Here is an 8,797-nt window from a genome sequence, read left to right as displayed (position 1 = left end):
TTTCATGCTTCATATGAGGGAACTGAGGACCTGAGAAAGAAAGTGACTTTTTATGTTTCATTAGGGAGTGGAAGAGTTGGCCCAAGCCCCAATTGCCTGTTTCTGATTTGCTGTATGATTTCTGCCTTCAGTCACCCCACCCCCACCCCGGCTGCCCAACTGAATTATGACCACTTATCATAGAAGTGTATAAAATAAAAATATTTAAATTATAAAATCAAATCGCCAATAATCCCCCCATAATATACCTATGGTTAAGATTTTGATTTACATCTCTTCAAAATTTGTCTTTGTGTATTGTGTGTCTTTATTGGGTACATAACATATATATTTTATTCAAATGGAACCACAGTTATATTTTTTCTGTAGCCTATTTTTCTTACCTACATTTATCGTGAGCATCTTTTCATGTCACCAAATATAGACTAGCATCTGTATTTTTAAAGACCGCATTGCCGTCTATTTTATGGATGAGCTATAATATTTGGATACAATATCCTACTGCTATATGTTTAAATAATTATTGAATAATTTTAGCAGATGTCTGTTTATTTCCTTAGGACAAATTCCAACAAGTCACTAGGTCAACTTGCGCATTTTTTTAGACTTTTGTTACATATTACCAAATGCCCTCTGGTTGGGACAATTCACAATTTCACCAGCCGTACAGGAGAACATTCTCCCACCTTCATAAACAGCAGACACTAACATTTTCACTCTTCTTTTACAATCTGATAGGTAAACCATTTTTTGCTCTTTTTTAAAAATTTGTATTCTTTGATAACTGGTGAAGTTAAACATTTTTTTTCATAAGTTCATTGACCGTTTGTAGACAGAAATATTTTCTTGAGGCTAATAGGCTCAAAACACACTGACCTTCATGGATCCAATTAAAAGGGCACTGAAAGGATGAACTGGTTTACTAGACCCAATACAGACAAGCTGGAGATTATGTACTGCATTGCCCTTCAGGATTTTCCAGGACTAAAAACGAAGCAGAAACAAATGAACCCACATAGACAGCAAAGTGCTTTTATATTCTTAAAGCTGTACAGACATTGATTTACACCCAGAAGTTAGCAGCATACTAGACTGATACTTTTTTGGTTGTTGTTTTACTATTGATTGATAATTAACAACTTTGTCTTAAAACTTGACCAAATCCTATGGAAGCCCTTCTGATACAGTATTTTTTTTTTATTTTTGGTTTTGTTTAGTTTTTTTCTTTAACATCTGGGTTGGTGACTTTTTCTGGTTACCCTACATTTACAATCACTTGAATGTTACCCACTTTGCCAACTATAGCCAATAGCAGCAGATCAGCAGTTCCCTGAACACTCTAAATTATGTGCATGCGAAATAATAGCAACCCAACTTTGTCCAAGTAGATTTTTCTTACTTAGCCTGGATATCATTCTCTGTCACATAGTCACTTTGGAGATGTATATGTGTAAATATGCGTATGTATCTATCTATGCCTGCAGGCTTATTCCAATGATACAAATTCTCACAAAAGCTTTTGTAACTTTTTGTTGGAACATGATTCCTTTCCTCTCCAGAAACCAGGCCCCTCCTCTTTCGGTTTCTAGCACATTTATCTCTAGCCTGGAAACAATTTCTCTAGTATAGTTCTAAGATTGTCTTATGCTTTATTTCATAGGGACCTGTCTCCCTCATTAAGTTATGGGAATCTTGAGAAAAAGGGATTTTATTTCTTTTTACAACACCTGACACTTAGTAGCTGATTAATAAATATTACTTGAAAAATTCAATTGGATTTTCAATGGCAGTTGCATAAGAGGTAAGGGCAGGTCTTTAGAGGAACTAGAGGCAAGTCCAAAGTAGTCTGAAAGAGTAATGTTTCTGGAAAGAGAGTGACATGGTCAAACTTTATCTACTCTGCAGTTTTGTCTTAAATTAGTCCTATGGGCTATTGGTCCCTAAGCTCTTGGATCTCACATATTAATAAAATTTCAAAAAGTGATACTTGACCAAATAACAAAAAGCAACAAACTTTTATCATCATTTTCTATAAGGAATTCTGATACCCCAAAAGGAAGAAAAAAAAAAAGGAAGAGAGATGAGAATAAAGGATTTTTTAAAAAATTGAACACATTTAGCTCATAAAGAACTCTCTGCATTGTCTTTATTGTTCCATTTTCCTGTTGAATTTGTGAGGACTTCATTACATGGTAGCACCAGTGTGGAATCTAAAAAAAAAAAAAAAAATGTTACAAAGGAAATTATTTTCAGAAAAGAGAGTCACAGACATAGAAAACAAATTTATGGTTACCAAAGGGGAAAGGTGGGGAGGAGGGATAAAGTAGGAGTTTGGGATTAAAATATACACACTACCATATATAAAATAGATAACCAACAAGGACCTACTGTATAGCACAGGGAACTCTACTCAATATCTTGTAATAACCTATAATGGAAAAGAATCTAAAAAAGAATATATATATTCTTTTCTCAGATTTGGACTCTCAGATTCCAATCTGAGAGTCAAATGCAGGCAAGTGTCCAGTGCTAAGCCCAGGGCTTCCTTCACTATGACATGAATCTGATTGCTTTAACCAGGTGAATGTCCTGATTTTATTTCCGACTCTTCATTAATTAGATATGTAGCCTGAAATGAGTAATTGCTAACCTCTCAGTCACATTTTGCTAATTTGTGAATGGGAATAATAGTATTTGTAATTTATATTTCACATATGTGGAAGGGATTTATTTCCTCCCATACATTTTATTCTCCTGGAGCTCAATACAAATAAAGCTAAGTTAAATACACACAAACAAACAAATAAATAAATACCCCCTCTCCCCAAAACAGACACTCTTTAATCATGACATGGTATAAGAAATGCCCGTAAGATTATCCTTCTGGTTTCTGTGGAGGCCCCTTGCTTGTGGATTCCTCACCGGTGGCAGAGCCCAGGAAATGCCACTCCCCTTGCCTCCCACGACCCAGCCCATGAGCCTCCACCCAGCAGGGTCCAGCAGCCACTGACATGCCTACTGGTAGCTTAGGGAAAGATACCCTGGCAGTGGGGAGTAAAAGGCAGTAAGAAGATCCAGACACTCTTGGGGAGGGGGGGAAATACATAATCCTGAGAGAACAGTGTTCTCACTCTGAAAACCAAGCAGGACTCTGTGGGGCTCCTGGGCACAAAAGCCTTTGTCTATCCCCCATTTCTTGTTTGCAGGAAATAGGCTTCATTCAGCCTCCATGACCTTCCCTGACTTTTCAAGGTCAAGTTCAAACAGTTGCTCATCAGGGAAGGGAGGAGATGCAGAGACAAGGGAGGAGCAGTCAAGAAACAATAGTGCAGCCTTGGGGCAGGGTTCTGGTTCCTCCTCAAGGGATACATATAACAATATCTTTGAGCTGTTTTGCAGAGACTGAAACCTCCCACCAGATAGGAGAAGTTAACTGCATTGAGACCCCGGATGGGTTGGAACCAGAAGGTTGATGATGCTGACTCCCAATTGCCTCACCACCAACCAATCAGGAGAATGTCCACAGACTGATCACGCCCTCTTTGAACCATTGCTATAAAACTCCTCACTGACCCCTCCAGGTCGGGGGACACAGAGCTTTGAGGGCATTAGCCTGCTGTGGCCCCCTTTGCCTGGCAAAGCAACATAGCTATTCTTTTCTACTTCACCCAAACTCTGTCTCTGAGGTTCAATTTTGTACTGGGGTAAAGAGGCTGAATTTTGGCTACAACTGTGACATGATAGCTAAAGGAGCCTTCACCAGGAGGGATAACTCAGGACACAGAGACAAGGAGCTCAGCGGGGCGTCAGCCCCTCCCCTGACCCTGAAGTGATTCCAGACCCCGAGGAGCCCTTGCCCTGTTAACGGTGAGGCTGCTTGGGGGCGCGCATGGCTTATGCTGTCTCCCACCTTCCGTGGCAGCAGGCCTATGGACCTTGAGTTAGCCTTTTCCTTTCTTTTTGCAAGAGGAGAGAAGTTTGATTCTGAAATGTAATAAAAATTCCTTGAGTCCCAGATTGCAAGCCTTTGGAAGATTTTGCCTCTAATTACTGCACCTACCACTTACCTCTTTTTGGTTAGGTTTGTTGATGTATAACTTATATATAATAAAATTCATCCACATTATCACTGTTTTATGAATTCTGATGAATGCATACAGTCACGTGTACATGTGTATCCATGGCCACAATCAAGACAGGGAGAGTTCCGTCACCCCAAAAGTTTCCTTGTGACCCTTTTGTAGCTAACCCCTTCCTGCCCTTAGCCCATGGCAAACATGAACTGCTTTCTGTTCCTATAGTTTTACATTTTCCAGAATGTCATAAAATGGAATCATCTGGTATGTAGCCATTTGGATCTGGCTTCTTTCACTCAGTGTGACGGATGTGATATTTATCTAGTTTGTTGCTTCTATCCATAGTTCATTCCCTTTTATTGCTGAGTGGTTGTTTATTGTTGTATGGATGTTCTGCAGTTTGTTCATACATTTAGGGGAGGAAGAAATTTTCCTTTTCTAGGTTTCTCTGGCTGGTCTAAGAATTAAATTGATATGAGACAGATTCACAGGAGAAAACTGAACAAAATTTTAATAACATGAGTACATGGAGAGACCCAGGAAAACCAAGTAACTCACCAAAATGGCTGAAACCCTCACCTTAAATACCATCTTCAGCTAAAGACAAAAGAGGATATTGGGGGTCGTGGTTTGGGACTTCATGGGGGAGGAAGGCAGTTCATATGGAGCTGGAAAAGCAAATGTTTTGTAAACGAATGTTTGCTGGGCAATGCAGAGGCAATGGGATACAGAATGGACTGTGATCTCTAAGAGTTCCCCCCACCATATCTAGCCCATATTCTTTGCACCTCTCTCTGGCGAAAGCTTTATTTCTGAAACAGGAATATTCCTCTATCTAAATTATTCTTCAGGCAGTTAGGGAGAAGGTCAAAGTTTCCTCCTGAGTCTTCTGTTTCTTGATTGTTTTTCACTTGAAATAATCTGCATGCCAAAGAGGCATTTTGGGGTGACAAATTTTGTTCCCCTTAGGGCTATACTCTTAAAAAACTGAAATGATAGAGGTCCAGGCTTTGGAACTATTAAGTCTATACAAATTAAGGTGGGTGGCTTATCTGCTTGTTTTGAGGGGCTGCTCCAGGGAAAGTACCAACCCTTCATAAGAAACATTGTCTTTCTAGAAGACTCATTCTTGGACAGTTAGGAAAAGAAGAGGCCAGTGGCACCATAGGGGAATGTTTGACTTAAGTTTGACCCGAAATCCTAAAGGCAACAGTCCCATGAGGAGCGCACATTGAGGATGGTTATGTCAGCTCCAAGTGTTTTTGACCGTCGTGTTGTCTACCTGGGTTAGTGTTTTCATACCTCCATTCTGCCTAGATTATGGGGGTATGATCAAAGGTTCCTCTTCACTGAGTCACTTGCTTCAGGGCATCACTTATGGCTCTGTCCCCCCAAACCTGTCCCCCCCATCTTGTCATCACCCACTGACAGCTGTCACATACACTTTACTTTAGATTCAGTTTTGCTTTGCTCCCACCTCCATGGGTAGGTTGTTGGTTTAGACTCTCTCTAGGTCCCAAAATGGCCAGGTTGTATTAACCATTTACTTCTGTGTCCCCTGCTACAAGTTAGCTCTGCCCACTCTTCTTACTGGGCTAGAACACAATGCCTCCAGCACTTACTAAACAAATATTTATTAATAGAAATTATGGGCCAGATACAAGAGTAGTTTCTGAAGTCACAATGGTGAAACAGCCCAGTGATAATGCAGTGTGATAAGGGCTACATCGGAGGAGGTTAGTGTGTGACGAGAACAGACCAGAGGAGGCCCTATTTTGGTCTTAAACGGGTGGGAAGGGAAGGATTTCTAAGGGGAAGCAACAACAGAGCAGAGAGCTGTAAGATAGGGCCCATAAACCGGCGAAAGGGATGGGGAAGAGAGAGGAGCAATCTACTTAAGGGGCTAGTCAACTAAGGGCCCAGAAGTGTGAGAGCTGAACGGAGGGAGGTGACGCTACAAAGGTAAGCAGAGGACACATCACCACACATCTTACGTCAGGTTCGTGATTCGTCCTCTGGCCTGAGATTCCTGGAACCTGTTGAATTATTTTGTGGAGATGGTGGATGAGCAGTGACATGAATAGACTAATATGTTTGGAAGATTACTCTGGCTACTGTGTAGAGACTGGGATGGAGTGAGCAGAGAATGGAGACAGAAGACTGTTGTTTTGCTCGGAGGTTTTCATTTTCGTTTTTCAAGCAGATGATGGTGGCCTACAATAAAGTAATAGGAGGGAGACTAGAAAGACATGCTCTGAATTCAAGATATATTTAGAAGAGAGAGAAATATGATCAGTAAATTTCCGTATTGGTTACAGGAATGAAACTGACTCACACACAGAGTTTTTGCTTCACTGAAGGAATCAGGAAGTTGAGAAAGAAACACCTGTGAAGTTTTGGCAATGCTAGAGTGGCCCTAGGACTAGGGAAGGACCTGCTCTCTTGTCCTTCTGAGATATTTGCCCCTATATGTTTCCTTATCAAAGGCTGTGATTGTTTAACAAGAGACACTTGTGACTTTGTGAACTGCCATATACTAGAAGCAATAAGTTGTGGTCTAAAAACCTGGATATTTATCTGTTTATAAGTCTTTTGTAGACAACTGTGTTTGAAGTAATTTGTGATTGAAAACAAGCTGTAAAAAGATTGATCGACCAGGGTCAACAGAGGAATAATTCTCTGCACATTTCATATATGTTTCCATAATTAGAAAACAAAAATAATGAAGGGAGCAGACGTTTGATGCCTTAGGGGTCAAAGATGATTGATACATGGAAATATTTTTATAATTTTGAAAATTTCTCTTTTTTGAAAAAAAAAATCCCACCTTCCTCATATTGGAGTATAATCTGAGTAGAGGCAAAATGCCATGTTGATAGTTCTGGGTTATCTCTTAGTCATGAATTTAGGGATTCACACACAGTGAGTATATAACAGATATTTTGCAAATGAATGAAATGATACCTCATTTGTCCTATAATTGTTTCTTCACATTTTATGGTATTCTCTAGTTCTAATATTCTATTCTTTCTTGAACCTATTGGATCATATAAGCCCAAGCTATAATTTCTATTTTTTTGTCTTTGCTATTAACCCTTTTTAGTCTTAATTTTTCCCCCAAACTAAAAAATTCTAGTTATTCTAGCATGTTAGTTGCCTGTCTCTGCCCTGATTGTATGTTTCTTGATGCAGTGTGATATGTACCATCTTATTTGCAAGTTTTATTCTGTTTCTACTTCTCCACCTGAGGATACAGTGTGCTAGATTGAGTTACTCTTCCCAGTTATTCTCTGCCCTCCTTATAACTTGTCATCTAATGTTCATTGCTTTCTAGTGGAGGGAGAATACTTCCTCACCCCATTGCCATCAAAGGTGGCCCTGTGACCTGATTTGGCCAGCAGCATGTGAGCAGACATGACATAGCCATGTCAAATCAGAACCTCTGAAAGCCATCCCAGGGTTTACCCATCAATGTTTTCCCTGAGCATAGGATGGGGGCTACTTTTTCAGTTTAGATCATTCACTCTCAATGGGGGTGACAGCACCCCGAAGTGGGGTAAAATTGATTTTGGGGAGGCAAAAAAATCTTACTCTTTTTACATACAGGACACAGATATACATACAGTACACAGATTTAGTAAAAAAGGTCAAGAAATACTGGACTTGATCCTCAGGATGGGGAAGATGAATGGAGCAAAACCATGGAGCCATTGTCAACCCACAGCTGAGGTGTAACCTGAGTGAGAAATCAACCCTTGTAGTTGTAATGCATTTGGGGTTTCAGATGGTTACTATGGCATAACCTAGAGAAAGCACTGCCACAACAAGCAATCAGTTGGCTTTTATGGCCCTAACAGCACTCTGAGCAATTTTTATGGGCTCTAACTCTTGGAAGTTTGGCTCAGGTCTTGGTGCAGGGTCTGGTAATACCTAGTTTGGGAAAGGTCTCCTGGTCATTCTGGTGAACATTTATGTGTAGGGCCAACGTTGTTGGAAAGCTCAGAGTTCTATGATTCACTGGTGGAATTCAGTTATCTAAGTAAATCTGTCTCAGATGTAACACTTGGTGCTCTGAGCTATTTCAAAATTATCATCTGAGAGATACAGCAAACACTAAGTGACAAAAAGTTATCACCAGCTAAGAAGTACTATGGGAAACCCACCTGACACTGCTGTACCATTTTTTCAGCCAATATACCTCAAGCCTATAGTTTTCTTGTTGCTCTTTTTTTTTGGGGGGGGGAGGGAAGGTGTGGAGCTGGCTTGGGAACCTAATTGCAGAGTCTTTGGCGCTTGATTTCTACCCCAGCCTCAGCCTTTCACCCTCTAGTTTGCATGCTCCTACAAAGACCATGACCTGGGAACGAATGGGAGCCTTGCTTCAGTTCTTGGTTCCCTATTCAACATCTTGCTCTTTTTTTTTTTTTTTTTTAACTAATTAGGAGCCTGATTTGGTTCTATTGCTTCTGGACCCATAACACTAGTTGCTCCAGGTACAACTCAATAGGCCATAGCTGGCCTAACCCTTTCACAGCAATCATGACTGCTATTCCCCTTTGCCGGTGACTGGTTCAAGAGCTGAACATAGCAGCAGTTCTGGCCAATGAGTTGTGAAGGGACATCTCCTCCTTTCTTAGAAGAAGTTTCTTTTTTTCCCACTAACTTTTAGATGCCCATGGACGAAAATGTGATGGTCAGAGCAGCAGCAGCCACCTGGTGAT

This window comes from Kogia breviceps, chromosome 15 (assembly GCF_026419965.1).
Source record: "Kogia breviceps isolate mKogBre1 chromosome 15, mKogBre1 haplotype 1, whole genome shotgun sequence".
NCBI lineage: Eukaryota > Metazoa > Chordata > Mammalia > Artiodactyla > Physeteridae > Kogia > Kogia breviceps.
This window is presented reverse-complemented; position numbering follows the sequence as displayed.